This window comes from Anas platyrhynchos, chromosome 7, assembly GCF_047663525.1.
Source record: "Anas platyrhynchos isolate ZD024472 breed Pekin duck chromosome 7, IASCAAS_PekinDuck_T2T, whole genome shotgun sequence".
NCBI lineage: Eukaryota > Metazoa > Chordata > Aves > Anseriformes > Anatidae > Anas > Anas platyrhynchos.
The window spans coordinates 34,099,008-34,115,755 of record NC_092593.1 but is presented as its reverse complement, the minus strand read 5'-3'; the positions used below and the strand labels follow the sequence as shown (position 1 = coordinate 34,115,755).

General features: G+C 37.6%; 1 protein-coding gene across 13 annotated transcripts in view; it reads right to left on the bottom strand.

Annotated features, from left to right (window-relative positions):
* The window catches only part of ZNF804A (zinc finger protein 804A), a 448,502-nt gene that overhangs the window by 117,220 nt on the left and 314,534 nt on the right, over positions 1–16,748 (bottom strand). For 10 of the 13 annotated variants that reach the window (XM_072040465.1, XM_072040467.1, XM_072040466.1 and 7 more), the window contains one exon: positions 2,466–2,517. The exons of the other annotated variants lie outside the window; for them this stretch is intronic. The gene's annotated coding sequence lies outside the window, so the exon portion shown is untranslated. The remainder of the gene's footprint in view (positions 1–2,465; positions 2,518–16,748) is intronic. 13 annotated transcript variants of the gene reach the window in all.

Below are 16,748 nucleotides of genomic sequence, written 5' to 3'. Positions count from 1 at the left end.
GGATTTAATTACCTATGTAGCCCTAAAACACTTGGAAGGTCTTCAGAATGAAAGAACTTCACAATAAATGCTGTTAAAAATTGAGATTCATTTCAATTAAATTCTTCAATTTACTGTTAAATCATTCCAAACTACTGTGGTTAGACTAGTTAACTCTTTAAGTAAGTTGTTACTGGAAGTTACTGACGTCATCACTTTTCCCCAAAACTCATCTGCCCTTTTCATTTTTTCCAATTATTTCAAGTTTTTCCTAATTATGCCTATTTCATGTTCAAGTATTGTGACATTAAAGCAACAACTTAGACTTCAAAATATTTTAAACTACTATTGTATAAAAATGAGTGTACGAGATCAGTTTATTACTACAGAAAGACTTGAGTTCAAGGCAAACTAAATAAAATTCACATCAGACTAATGGGTTTTTAAAAAGTGTATCTCATATTATTTATTCCTGATGGCTAAATAAATTACAGAGCAAAACCAGACCTATTTAGTCCAAGTGTGGTACTGAAAGCATTTTCCTTATATCTTTCAGCAGTGATTTTTCTTTACCCAAAGAGATAATAGAAACAGAAGTTGTCATTCCAAAACTTATAGGAGATTTAAGGTCTGTAAATGGAACGACAACAACCACCACATCACCAAATGCATCATTATTAATTTGTTCTTTTTATATAAGTCTTGAAGACTTATAGCTGGGGACAGTAAGAATTGGGATGCAAACCACTTTGTGCAAAAACACTTCCAAGGAGATTTTTTAAATTATCTAAAAGAGAAGCTATTAAACTAATCTATTGTGGATGCACAAGAACTGACCTGTTATCTCTAGTTGAAGCTTCATATTTATAAAGCACACAACAAAGAACCTAGATAGCCAGGGACACAGACAGCTGCCAAAGCAACTTTGCAGTTTGTTTCCCACAGGCAGCCAACACTGCTCTGTTCCACATTTTAACCAAAGGAACAAACGAATTGCAGGCAAAACTGTATCTACATCTGGTTCCTCTGAGATCAACTGCTAAACTTTTATCAACTTCATCAGAGTAGAATCAGGCTTGAGTAAATCACTCCTTGCCAAGACAGCAAGAGCAACTTCCAGGAGTTTTAAGCTTGAATCAAGCTGTAAGTCATCACAGAATTTACCAAAATAAGAGAATACTTACTGAACCATTGGTATAAAAGATCTTCAATGTTGGCATTAGAAGAAACCAAAAAACACTGTTTAACTAAACTGGTAGCATACTAATGTTTTGAATACTAAAATTGTTTCTGCTATGACCACAATAAAAAGATGTTTATAATTACAAAACAAAAAAAGGTACAATTAGTTTTTTTGGAAACAAGTGATATGCTATAAAAAAAAAAAAAAATCTATACAAAAGGTAATCATTTTTCACTTAAAATAAAAAACATTTTTTCCCCACTGCTCCACCAACTTTCAGGTACTGTCTGTAGGAGCTCATAAAAAGCCTCATAAAATTCAGCTTGTCTCTCTGTTGAGAAAGCTTTTATTCAGTGTGAAGAAAACACAAGACACTTGGTTTTCTTATTATCAAGTATGTTGGTAAAAATAAGATGGGCTGGTAAGTTTTCCCAAGCTCTTTGCAAAGTATTTTTCTCTATGGATACTGTTATGCTTACTATTGCATTTTTGAACCCATATGTTGAGCTTACAGTTCTGAAGGTTTTTGTTGTTGTTTAGAAACAAAAACAAACAAAACAGTTATGTCCTATGTACGTAAAATTTGGTCTCTCTCTTCCCATATTTTAAATGGAAAAATGGTCTTTCAATCTAGCCATGGCAGATTAATACCTTCAGGAGGAAAGCTGGGATTTAGCACTTCATTTAGCTTACACAGTAAAAGCCTCCAATATCACTATTGAGATTATACAGCTTCCCAAAGCTACACCAAATCCTTCATTGCCAAAAACATTGCAAAAGATAAATCTGTACTTACACAGTACATACTATTGTATTTAATTTAACAGAAAATAAAAGAAAAAAAAATTTGAAGACTACTTTACAAAGCTCTGTGCTTATAGTAACAACACTATAAAACAAACTCGTTTTGGTCAGGGAAAGGGGATTGTGCACAAGGCACTACAACCTTCTGATTTTGAAGCATCATGTTACACATGCGATAAGAAACTCACACATTCCCATCTTTCCCTATAATCCAACATGGCAGGGTAAAACACTGAGGGTTCAGGGTTGAGGGAAAACGAAGACAGGGAAAAAAGAGATAGAAAGAGAGGGTTCTTCATAACAATCCTTCACAGATGTTTTGTGAGAATTTCAAGTAAATTGCAAACCCTGTAAAATCCAGCTGCCCACCTGAGTGCTTGGGTAACCATCATAAAGGATAAGAATAAATTTGTTAAATGTCTGCTGGCGTAGGAACTAAGCATGGAGCAGGTCCCTACAGCCCCCCTGGCACTCAATGGTATGCAGAAATGGCACAAACCTCTTATTTCTGTGTCTCTTGATGCTCCATGAACATGGCCAAGGATTTGACCCTAAACAAATAAAAAAAAGTGAACGTTGTAGTACGCACTGATAAAAGCCAACCCCTCTCCACCCCCCAAAAATGAAAAGCCCTCCCCTTTAAAAAGAAAAAAAAAAAAAAGCTATTTAGAAATCTAGACAATGAAGTCAGGTCTATATAAGTATAGAAAACAAATGCTACTAAGATTGTCTCATCTTCTGTGTATTTTAAAAATATATTAAGTTTTCAGTGGATCCACAGGGATAGTTATATCTACTTCCATAGTCCAGCAGACACAGCATTTATACCTATCAGGAGGATACCATGGTTTACAACAAAAAAGAGCTTTTGGAAAGAAGTTGGGAAAACAGCAGCAATGGAAGTAATTCACTACAATAAAGTTTTCATGATTTGTCATGTGTGGGTGAGAATTACCAATTTTTTTCAGTTGTATGCCTGCTAAGAATCTCAAATTCCTCTATGCAACAGTTTGAAAGACAGACTTCAGAAGTCAAAGAAAATCTCACCTTGATGAGGTTTATCCAATGTACCATTTCTCAAACTTTTGAAATGGGACTGACGGCATGAAGTGTACCAGCTGGCACCATGTGTTTCAACAGAAAAGAAACATTCATTTTACTTCTATACCCTTGCCACAGTCTTCCAAAGAAATAATAAAGTTTCCAAAAGTTGTTTAATGCCTATTACCTTTTTTAATTATTATTAAAAAAAAAAAAAAAAAAAAAAAGGAAATAGTGAATAGAACATTACTCCTCAGGGCCAACTAATCAAAGCCAATGGAAAATAAGCATGGGAATATAATACTGTTGATCAACCAATGCTGAAGTCATAAATCTGAGGAAGAAGAGTTGGAAGAAAACTGCTAGCGTCTGGCCAACCACTTGCACAAAACAACTTTGTTTAATGTATTTAGTGTCACCCTGGTAGAAATAGCTAAGCATTACTGCACCGAGAGAGCCAGGAGATCCAATTAATGAGGACACTTTCTACTGGAGAAGTCCTGGCAGGAAACAAAGCTGAAACTCCTGGCAGGAGAACTCGGGACCTGCCAGAAACTACAGAATTTGGATGAATCCAATCTTTACACAAATGTCCAAGTGAAAAAAAATAATAATAAAATCCCACAAAGTGAAAGCCAGCTTGCCACTAGCTAAAATTAATTTTAACAGCTAGTATAACTGGGCATTTTACAAAGCAGCATTGAAGAGCAACATATATTTCATAAAAATACTGTCTGGCTCTTCAGTAGAGCTTTCCATCAATAGATCACAAAACTATACAAATGTGGTCAATATCCGTCCCTGAGACTAAGAGAGGGATAATAGAAGAAGACTGTGAGAGGATATGACTTGTCTAATACCAAGCAAAATGATGTGAAAAAGGATACAAAACAAAGACATGTGAGAAGCTATTACAAGTAAAAAAAAAAATCTTGGTGAGAAAAATAACCACCTTTCTTCCCTAATGGTGGTCCTCTTATTTTGCTAGCCTTATAACTGATAACCTAATCCAGTGATTTTTAATTCCAATCTTTCCCAGAATGGAAGTAACAAAATACAATTGGCTAGTCAATACAATTAAGGGATTAGGAAAGTATCAAGTTTTCTTTCAAAAAATGTATTTTTTTTTTTATTAGTAACTAAAGTAACTCTGCCACAGAAGTTGGAGTACTTCCATGAAAAAAAGCATCAAATTACTATATAGAAATAAGTGTTTCCCTTCTTATTCAGAACAAAAAAAAAAAAAAAAAAAAAAAAAAAAGAGCATTACATCTGTGAAGGAATTATTGGCATGTATTCAGAATATGAGATAGTGGCTGGCCATGCAGAATGGTTAAGACTAAATTATTTTTTGTTTTAAGTCTGAGGACAAAACTTCAAGTTTTATGTGGACACAATCTTACAAGATAAGGTCTACTTCATGACACAAAATCACAATCATTAGGTGAGTTACCCTACTATAAAATAATTTTAATATCATATGTTTAGTTCCTTGAAATTGTCTCTGTAGATAGTCTCCTAGTAAATTTTTTTTTTGCAATAAAGTAATTTACCAAGAGCCAAATTGCTTTGCTGCTATTAGAGTTTCTCCTTTACCTGTTTTACTTTTGTCTCGACAATGTATTTTAAAAGCAGTAAAGCAGAAAGCAGTAAAAGAAGCAATAATGAAGGAAGAGACACACAAAGTGATCCTTAATGGATTGTCAGCTCATGAAGGCAATTCACAAGCTGTAGCAAAATGAGTTCTATGCACAAAAGAAATCAATACTCATTGTAGCATCCTTCCTGCTACACTGCAATTTATCAGCTAAGCAGAATACTGCCACATCTCATAGGCCTCAGAAAACTACCTGCTCTTGGAAGCAATGTTTACTGTACCCTGATATCACCACAGCTGAATCTGATCCATGGACAGCACTGGCTTGTCAACTCTCAGAAGACCAGAATGGGGTCGCTTCTTCAGCAACAAAGACCAAGGAATCTTCTCTATAACATGAGGATCACACACAAAAGACACCCTTGGAGTGACATCTATTGCAGCCTTTTTCTAAATTGCTATTCCCAGTGAATTCAGGCAAGCTAATATCTGTTTAGTTGCCAGATCAATGTTTACACGGGTAAATATACCGTAACGTTTCCTGTTTATGTTAAAACCAGGTGCACATGCAAGTTCCCTGAAGTCTGCATTACGCAATGTAGTTCAAAGACAGACAGTAAAGTAGCAATGTTGAGCAAACACTTTCTTAGAAGTAAATAAAAAATGAATGAGGGACCACTCCAATATTTAAATTTACAAATTGAAGCATTTGGGAAGCTGTAAACAGCAGTAGTAATATTGCTATATCGGGTATATCTGGCCTTGAAGTAAGTAAGTACTTCTCAAGAACCAAGTCCAGAAATTTGTCCTCACTTAATGATGATCCCAATTTATTAACATGAAAATTATAGAACCCAATTCAAATTCATAGGTGCACAGCCCTGCAATGCCTATTAACGTGGTTGGAGTAAGTTAGATGACGGAACCAAGCAACACAAAGGTCACTATCTCATCACTTACCTAATGGAGCATATTTCTGCATTTCAGATTATGTGAAGTCTTTTAATGAAACTTAACAGTCGCAAACAAGATAACCCCAGTTAAATGTGTGATCACATCACTTCACTGCTGTAAAAAGCAGTCTCAACTTTCTAAATGCACCTATCAACTTCAATCGGATGTCAGTATTGCCATGAATCAGAAGAGACACAAAACAGGACTGAGCAGCCAGAAATCTTTTCCCAGAGAGCAATGATGTTGAACCACCTGCTCCTCCATGAGGCAGATTGAAACTTCCAAACTCTATAGCCAATATTTGAGATAACTTTGGCATGAGCACAGTAAGTACGCTTTCCATTTCATTGCTAGAGGAAGGATTTCTCCCTGTGTACACCAACTACTGCTGAAGTAAGGTACCCCAGATATTTGTCAGACATTGAAACATGAGCATTAATGATACGAGCAGCCCTTGAAGACTCTCCTGAGACGTAGCATACATAGCATTTATTGTTCCCCCTGAAAAAAAAGAAAAAAAAAAAAAAACAATCTTAAAGGTAATCTTAAAGGTGTTGTGTTTTACTTCCAAATACTGGTTCTAAGTGTTTGGAGTTGAAAGCTCCAATCTTTTTTTTTTTTTTTATCTGTTATAATAAGCATAATAAAAGCATACTTTTGATTGTGTATCATCACTAGCACATAAGAAAATCCAGAAGATAAGAAAAAATTTCAGATGTTCTTAGAAAAAAATTGGATGAAATTTTTCTTCTCCTCATTTGTATTAGCAATAAACAGGAAGCATAACTGAGGAATAACACTGAAGCTACATATTTTAAAGACTTTTCCCTGAGCCAACAGGCATCATCAAGAGCAGAACAGGTTTTCTCCTGCCACCTTACCTCCCTCCCTCAAAGGAAGGGGAAAATTGTTAAGAAGCCTGAAGAAACGGCTACAGTGGAGGAAATCATGAAAAAAAAAAAGCCTTGCTAAGATGCTGTTTACTATTCTGCTAAGCTTAGTCATTTCTTTTTCTAGAAGATGGCTCGCTATTTGCAAAGGAAGTACTCACCATAAAATATCTCATGCAGGTAAAGGAATAAAATCTAGCTCTAATCAGTCAACATGTCAAAAATACAGCCATAAACAACTCTATTCTACTTCTGTTGGGATTCTATCAACTGAAGAGCCCTGGAGCACCCTACATTAACATCAGGAAGACCACAGAAATTAAATGGCATGTGAGAGCATGAAAGAGTGAGGACATATGAAAGAGATTCCATCCTAAAATTGGAAGGTAAGATGCTGGGTTACATATTGTGGACATGGTTACAAATTCTATTTCTTTTAAGAAGCTTCACATAAAGATACAGCAGACTTGCATCTTGTAGTACCTTGTAGCATCTTGCAGTGGTACACTTGCAGTATGCACATAATCCTGGGCATGAATGGTTTTCTGGGCAAAATAGTTAATCCTAGTACACGCAGAACTAATAACCTAGTGGAGATAAAACAAGCAAAACAAAACAAAAAAACAATACCTGGAACTATGAGAATCTGGTAGTATCTGCTGAGCTATGCTGCAGAAAGAGCTACGGAATCACATAAAGACCCACAGACCCAGGACTTCTAACCTTGTTAAAAAGAAAATAATATATAATTTTTAAAAATCAATGGTGATATACAATGCATTTCAAAAATAGACAGTAAAGATCCTCTGACAAAACCCTCAGAAAAATGCACTTTATAAAGGAACTAGCTTGAGCTTTGGAGTTATTTCTAAGTCACATTCTAAGGAGCAATTAAATGCACCAAAGGACATTTAGCAAGTATATTCTTTTACTGATTTGAATAGTACTTTGAAATACCTCTCTGCATATCCTAAGTTTCCACAGAATCTTCCAGCTCCAGAGCACTCAGCAAGAGCGTGCAAACAGAGCTGGTTACAAGGCTTCGCCAGAGCCATATTGAACAATTATCATCTGTAAGCTCATTTCAGTGAGGGTATGTTCATTATCTGGCATTTCCCAACTCCTGCTGGTAAATCACCATACAAACAATGAAAACAATTAATTGGCAGATTAGGAAAGAAAAGTCGTTCACTTCATGAGTCAGTAGTTTTAAAAATGAAATTAAACCATCCATGCACCTCTTCATCCTTTCCTCGCTAATCTCCACTATTCCTTCCTCTAAACCACTGCACCCTGAAAACAGACGTTAACTCCACACACAACCCACTCGGAATACATAAAACTCAAAAGAGAAAAGAAATGCATTATGTACTGTTTCTACGGCTGATTCACAGTTCAGACATTCTGTAGGCCATCATTTAAAACTTCAGGCAGGAAGAAATTCAACTGTTGTACACTATTTGTATGGGCACAGGCACTTATGTCCCATTTCATCTCAAAGGAAGGAAAAAAAATAACAGGAAGAACATATACGTTGACCATTTGAATGTAATGACAGCTTATGCTCAGCAGGAAGAGAATTAATGACGAGTCTCCTGGTGTAGAGCAGCTGAGCCCTGAGAGTAATGCAGGGTGAAACACTACCGCTCAGCTGCAGTGATGGCTAAAAAGGCCCCTCGCTACCACTGAAGGACACGCGTGGTTATCAGCAGCCCTGTTTCTCCCTCTCAGCATTGCTATCTTGACACATACAAAATAAAGCAAGTTGGTACGTAGGTAGGCCTAAAAAATACATTTATTTGTATAAATAGTTCAGGTCCTTTCACCTAAACTACAGAGATGAAAAAAGTTGAGCAGGCAATGTAGGTTTATATTTAAAACCAAACACACATGCTGATATATATATATATATATATATATATATATATTTTAGGTACACGTGCACACACAGAGAGTACATAAAGGCAAATGCTAATCAATGGCAAAATATGTAGCCACTGGACTGAAAAACTCTGCTTGAATTCTCTCCATAATTACTTCAGGAGGAAAAAACAAACAAACAAACAAACAAAAAACAGAACTGGTTGACCCAACCCCACTTACTACAAGATTTTCATTATTTACTTAAAGGGTAATATAGTTTTTAAACATTTTTAATAGAACTAGCTGCATGACCTACTAGTAGCCAATTACATCTTTTCTTTTGTCACTTAAATATATATCACATTACTCATTTTAAAAGGACACACACAGATCTTTTAGGTTTAAAATTGTATCATTTAAAATGCACGTATTCCCTAGTATACAAAGCATATGCAAGTGATCTCAGTTAAGTATTTCTCTGTGATATTTCACATTTGCAGTATTCAAAAGTATTGCTGTTCTCGTGGTGGGCAAAGTCAATGGTCAGTACTTCACGTAATCACTGATACATTTAACCTTACAGATGAATTCCCATATTCTTATTCATTTTCACTCCTTTACCTGACTGACTTACTTCCACTGCATAACCCAGTTTATCAGCTGAGGAAAATCAGGGATAAGCATGAAGTTTCTAAAAGGAGTTATCACAGATTATATCATAAATGTCACCTTAATGGGATTTGTCACTCAATATCTGAAAGGAACACATTAAGTCTATAAAGGATAAAAATTGCATTAAAATATAGGGAACTGATACTGAATTGGTCATTAGATACGTAACGAACTCTTTCAATCCACATGTAAATCCTAAGCAGCATACTCATGAGCCTATGTTGGTATGTTCAGACCAGAAAGCACGTGCTGTAGAACACTTCACCTAAGCCCTTTTTCTCTGGCAATTACTAATCTTAATTTAAATCATTTAAAATGCTGTAGAAGCCTCTCTTGCATTAAGGCACATACTACATGATGAAGAGTTGTAATTTGCTGTGGATTTTTTTTTTTTTTTTTTTAGGAAAGCGAAGTCTCCTTTACTCCATTAAAAACAGTTCCAAAAAGATCAAAATAATACTGTTCACCTCAAATAAATGAGTACTTTATCAGTTAGGCTAGCAGAATGTTAGCAATCCTTAAAAATAATTTTCTAAAACATATACGATACTCTTGGCTAATGTCCTGGCCCTTCTCAGTGGGGTTTATGACCTGATGAAGAGCAAGAGGAAGGTAAGAAGCCTCTGGATAGCTCTGGAGTGTGTAACGCATCTACCACCTACCAGATTCCTGCCACATTTGCTCTAAACATTCAATGGCATAGAAGCCATTTACGTTGTCACCAACAGAAAAATTTTGCATCTGTGAAAGCAGTTGAATCTTGGGGTGATGGGAGGAGTGGGAGGGTGAATAAATAAATCAAATTAAATGTAGCCTGTAATGTTTGTATCTCTGCTTCCACAGACTTTTACTGTCATTATTGGTAAATTCCCAATCCTGAAAACACAAAGGAACAATACTTGAAAGTTATCTGTACGTAGGAGCAGGAGCACAAACCAGAAGAAATACAATTAGTTTCTCCTGAATAAAGTTTCTTGCTGTGTAACATTTCTTTTTTTGTAACAGGTCTTTCTCAAAATACATGAAACAAGCAGACTACAATAATCAAATCTGTTTAGAAATAACTCATTATAAATTAGCAGAACGTTGATGAGAAGAGCTGTCTCTCTGAATTGACATTGAGACAGGCCACACTAGGATTGTTCAGAGCACACCTTCTATGGCCTCCCCCTCCTAAACACAGGTTAATAGTGATAAAATCACTTTCTTTCACATCAGAAATCTAAGAAGGGGGAGGAAAGGGGGGTTAAAATGTGAAAATGCCATCAGTAGATAAGCAGGCATAGCTAATTTACTGTGTGCATATTCACAAAATGTTCTCTCTTCAAAATGTGCATCAGAGCAATAGAGATCGAGACCCTTACAGGAGCATCAATCGGTAACACATTTCTTTTTCAACCTTTTTCCCTCTTCTTACGAATCAGCACAAGCAGTTAGTGATTGCTGCTTAATCGCGATCAGAAGGCAGAAACTACAGACTTTCTTTCAAAAGCGAGCACAAAGCCCATCAAAATCAATTGCCAGTCTCCACGTAAATGCCAAATAAACAACACCCATGACATTAGGCTGGAGCTCAGGCAACCTGTGCTTGCTAACTGCTGCCCCAGTGTGGTGCATGCTTTAACAAACGTAAATATTTGGATTACAAAGGAAGAAATGGTCCTGTGATAAATTCTCTCATGTTCCTTCATTCTCTTGTGTTTTTCTTTAAACCTCTACATGCATATTAGCGAATACTGTGCTTACTGAACACTGTTACATGTCAGATTTCCCCTCTACTGGCAAACGAACTGAACCTCCTAAACGCACGTTTCTTTTATTTCCCAGTTCAGCTGTTCATTAAGCTTACCTTAGGTTTGCCAAGCCAGATACATACATGTAGCTGCCTTTACACGCACACCCAAATCCACCGAGGATTTATGCTACACTGACTTGCACAATAGAAGAAAAAACCCTATGACAGGGTTTTTAAACCTATGACAGACCTCTTCCTCTCCTCTCCGTTAAGGTGTTTCAGCTAGACTCAGACCTTCCCTAAACTGCAGCCAGCTCCTTCCTGCCAGCTCCACGGTCTTCTCCGTTAAACTGGGATGGCAGACTCCCAGCCCCTTTCCAACAACCCTAAAGGAAAACAGTGTCCCTTGCCTGTTGCTTTCAAGCATAGGGAAGGAAAAAAAAAAAAAAAGGAAAAAAAAGACATAATTGGATGCATATTTTCTCTTTCAGTTACATAGCCAATTATGCAGCAATCCATGCACTTATGGATTCCAAACCTGCCCGCTACCCAGTCACTGGAGGACAGCAAGGCTGAGTTATGTCAGATACAAACACATGGAAATGGATTTTATGCCGGATTCGTGCTCCTGGAAGCTCTAATTTAACACCAGCACAGACAGGCAACGCATGACTCAGTGCAAAGTCTACCGGCCAGTGCCAGCCTGACACATGCATATTAAGAGCAAAGTCTGTGCTGCGTCCAGACAGCTTTCTAAGGCTGGTAGCTAATTCAGAACAAGCGTAAACAAACTGGAAAGAGACACCTATGGCACTCTCCACCCAACACTGACATTCAGTTTTCTGTTTATTTGTACAAAGTTTATTAACGCCCATCTTCTCCTGGACTGCAGAAGTGTACCATCCACTCCATTATCCATACCTACTGCATTTTAAAGAAATTATATTCGAACAGAAATCACCACTCAAGTTCTTTTCTTAGGCTGATTCGCAAGGGAGTATCTGATGTCCAAAGTTGCAAAAACTGATTTTGCAATAGGAGTGCAGTGGTGACCTTCTTAACCAATTTAATATGCCTGGAAAAGCTCTAGATAAAATAATCTCTCCTTCCTGTAATTACTGAGGAATCTGGAGGGAGGTAGCAGAAAAGTGCTGTAATTTTAAACTGTATAAATGCTACATGCCCTAAACTCCACAAGTAGATTTTTTAATTAAAAGCATACCACCATTAAAGCAAAAAAAAGGGGGGGGGGGGGGGGGGGGAAGAGAGAGACAAAAAACACAAGACGGAACAAAATAACAGGAATAAAATAATTCACACTTTGACGGATAAAGTAAGTGCTCGTGTACTCTGTTCCTTTTCCATGAGGCCAAAAGACATGAGTATTAGGAGCACGTCAAAGGGGAAGAGGAATCTTCCCCTTGTGGGACGTGGGTCCTTTGCCAGGCACTTGCTCAAACACGAGGTACTGTGCAGCTGGGTATGCACCACAGCCACTGATCAAGTGCTGCAAATTGCTGTTCTCCCAAATGAAGTTCCATCATTTAAAAGATATGGGAAATTTGTAAGATGGGGAAATGCAAAGAAAATTAAGTTGGAGTCTGTAGATTAAATACATCCCTTGCTTTTAATATACCTGTATGCCCTAATCAGGACTTGTGTTCAGGAAGATTTGAGTCCCATCAGCTGGTAGAACAGATTAGTATTCAGAGTTATCTCAAACTACAAAAAATAAAAATGATAATTCTCCTCTCATAAAATACTTGTATCTTTGAAATACAATAACAGAGAACAGGAGGGAAGAGGGCTGCAGGGAAGAATATTTATTGTTCTTTTTTTTGTTGTTTTGTTTTGTGTTTTTTTTTCCCAAAGTATGATCATCAAAAAATACAGAGCAACAAACTTAATTAGTTTTCCTCTAATTATCTCTTCTGCCAACCACCTCTCCCTTTTTTCCAAACTGATTATCAAACAGATGTATTCAGGATACAGACCAAAGTTATTTCATTTCAATTACAGGTCTCTTCTAGCTGAATTGCAAGAAGCTGCAATGCACAAGTACAAAAATACCCTCCTTTCAATAAACCCCTTTTTGGCAAGGCAAATTAGATCAGCTGAAGGTTTCTCCAATGTCATGGATGCTGACAAATGCTCCTGGACGCTACCGTCCTGCATTGGAGTCATCTGATCCGTGCTTGTGCTTGCCAGGACTTCGCTAATGGCTATTTCCAGCCTTTGGCTTCCCACTCCTGCACCCAGCTGTGCTGAACTACTCTTGTCCTTATGCTCTCTTTGAGAAAGAGCCAACTCATCTTGGTTGGATGTACCTGGCAAAAGCAAGCCCTGACACAAGTCTTTTTTCATCAAAATCTAAAGCTAGAAACAAAAAAGGGGTGAAAAAAAATACCTAAGGGGAGAGCAGGAGACGAGTGGCTGCAGTCCTCCCAAAATGTCTTGACGCATGCAGCATTATTTGTGACTGTGCCCTGGAAATATGCATTCACACCCTGCACAATATTTACTGAAGCCAAAAGGAATTAGTTTTTTCTTTGTTTGTTTTTTAAAGAATGAACAAGACTCGCAATTACAAATCAGCTGACGTTCTCAAAAATCAGCATTCCACCTGTCTTCCAATTTGTATTATTTGTTTGAAAATTACTGTTTCCAGCAATACCGCTCTTCATTTCCATGTTAAGATTAAAATTTGCACGTTATTATCCTACCTTACACATCTATTTGAAAATCAGCACTTCTCTGCAACTGAGAGAAGTCCATTAATTCCTCTTCCCCTAACTTCAGCTATGCAGATAGCACTGAGCTGAAGAACATCAGTAAATGTTAGAGGTAAAAGAAGGGAGTTGGAAGGGATTTTAAAAATGATTGCTACCTACCCATACATTCAACTCAGATTTTAGTGAGGGATTTCTAGGAGGGCCAGGGGCCAGCTGAACAGACGGACCCAAGGCCGGCAGGTCGCAGTCACCCCACTCAGGAGCATCATGTCCAGTTGTTACGGGCAGCTGGCAGCTCAGGTTAAACATTCATACCAAAAGGAAGATGCATCACCACCAACCTGGCTGCCTTGTAGTTTAAAATCCGTACAGAGAGAACTGCATGGACATTATTCCACTGGAAAAAGGTACAATTTCAACCCTGTACAAAATACTTCTGTACGTTCTCTGAAAAAAAAAAAAGTCATGAGTCCACAGAGGTATTAGCCTTCCTTAATTTTACAGATATTAATCTCTTGAAATCATGAACTTAACTCTTGTAGCCTTTTTATACATGTTTCACCATTTTGCTACAGCAATAGAGAGCAATCATGTCCCAAAAGTTCACGCTGTATACATTTACTGACTACTGCAGACATTTGCAAATATTTTACATAGGAAAAAAAAAAAGTCTCATCCAAGCAGTCAAAAAAAATGAGCTCCAGCACTAAACTCAGCTGCAGTTTTGCCACCAGCATCAACATCACTACCGTTGCCTTTCGGGCTGTCAAAGTGCAAAAGAGACAGAGAAACAAGAGTCCATCAGCCTGGTCCCACCTTTGCCTGCCCGAAGTTTTGCTCCACAGAGCAGAGAAGCCTTGGCCATGCCTTGGCAGAGGCATGCAATATAAAGAAAAGCACAAGGAAGATAGGAAAGGAAGAGCAAGTGCAAACAGTTTAGACATCCCAGGAGACACAGGATAAGTAGAATTGTAGACACCTTTTTTATTATCAGGATTTATTTAAATCCTAAAGCTAAATTAGTGTTTCCCCATGCTATTTCACATGTCCAGATCTAAGCAAAAGATGATTGCAGAGGGCTGAACAGAAGCACTGAGTTATTTTGCTGCGGCAATACTGCAACAACTGCTAAAGAAATGAGAGAGGGCAGCTTTGCTGTGCTGGTGCCAAGCTACTCTTGTAAGTGAAGCACAGCATCCAATTTAATTCCTGAACTTCTGCAGCAAATTCCTCCTAGTGTCAGAGGAAAACACAGTTAAGGTTTTAGCTATCTTCAAATGCATTTTCTAGATGCTATGCTTTGTTTCACTGGCCCAGTTCATACAATCCTAAATTGAAAGAGATTATGAATTAAACTTAGGCAGTGATAGGATCACAAGTTTTTTTGTTTGGTGAATTTACTTCAATAGAATCTGATAAAAATAATAAACTACTAAAATATGCAATTACAGCAGAAAATCTAGGAAATGGGGAGCTACTGAAGGTGTAATTCCTCCTGCTGATGCAACTACTCCTGATGAAGTCAGAAGGGCCACCTCCTTGATCTGGTGGGGGCTGATTCTGCCTTCAAACACTTGAAATTAGCTTGTACTTTTCATTATATCTCCACTGATTTTAGTGATGAGCAGACCAATTAATTTCAAATGAGGTGTGAATGCTCAGCTTGAGAAAAACAAAAACCAACAGCTAATATAAACTGACTTAATAAAAAAAAAAAAAAAAAGTGTGCTTTCATAAACACAGCACAAACTTCTGCACTTTCTTCTCTCACCTTAAGAAAAAAAAAAAAAAAAAGTATGTCTCTAGTCCTTTTTTTTTTTCTTTTCCTCTGGCAGAACTACATCTGTATTAGTGGACAGACCTGCATTAGTAGCTCCGTTTGCAAAGTGCGTGCTTCTGAATCTCCCAACTGTTCTCATTTATGATGCTTTTATTCACATATTGGACAAGGCTTGGAGCATGCAAGTGATGTTGGAAGATGAACTCCAGGCCTTGCCTAATGCACTCCAACTGCTCATGGCCTTCCAGCCTGCTGAAGCACAGGAGGGCCAGCATGAAGAAAAACCCCTGGAAGTCCATACCCTGTGCACACATGGTTTCTGCTGCTCTTGCTCTACAGAGCTGCTTCCTTTGTCCCTCATTACTTGCTAAAGCAGACATGGCCATCATATGGCAAGGAAACTGTGTGCACATTTGTGCTTAACAGAATGCTTGCATACAAGCACATATTACAAATATATATATATATATATATATATATATATATCACAGAATCACAGAATATATGATACAGATATATATATATCCTTGTCTTCCTTTATCACCGAATGCACTAGAAAGGACACAGTTTGTAGTTTAAGTATATTAAAAGCATAATATCCAATGTGTACCTTATTATTAGAGGGCAATATTCTAATTCTGGAAGTAGCACAGTTTCTTCGACAGACAGTAATGGTTGTACTACATTACAAGGAAATGACACAGCAAGATGGATGCGTTCCGTGATGCAGTCAGCATAAATATGTACCCTAAGCAGATGAGGAACTTCCAACAATTTATTCGGATTCCCTCAACCCAACACACCTTTCAAAGCTATGCAAGGGCCAGCCACTGGTTTGCTATTAACATACTCCTTGGTAGACTCTCAGAGGGCAGTTGAGTTTTCTCCAAGAGGAATCCAGTTCATGAGCCCCGCACATCAAACTAACGTGTGTTAAAGGGAAAAAGGCGACTGACTGTGAAAGTACAGTATCTCTGAAATGAATTAAAATGTAGGCACAGGCCAACTACTTCTACAGACCTTAAGCCACCTCATTGCAGCTCGTATGGCTCAAACAGGCAATACCTTTAAGAAGGTGACATTTGTGAGCTGTCCTCTTTCTTGTCCATTCCCATAAGCAATGTAAGGTGATTCAAATTAGTTTAGTGCAGAAGGAAGGAAAGCTAAGCTGAATCAATTTACCCAGCATTTCTCAGACTAAAAGCACGCTCAGATATCGTGCGGCCAAGCCAAGGTAATGTGATCATTCTTACATCCCCATGATTAACTGAAACATTCTCTACTTATTGCCCTGAGAGACATAAGTGGGTCTTTTCTGGCTTCTATTCATTGTTACTGAACAGTGAAGATGATGTGGAGATGGTGAGAAACTAAAGCAATCTCCAGGCTAGTCAGCAGGTCAGAAAAGCATAAATTACCCAAAGACACGTACATACTATACACTAACATCACAATAAACAGAAATACCTGATTCGGCCACTACTGACTGTTCAGCTAAAGTAGGACACACAAGATATC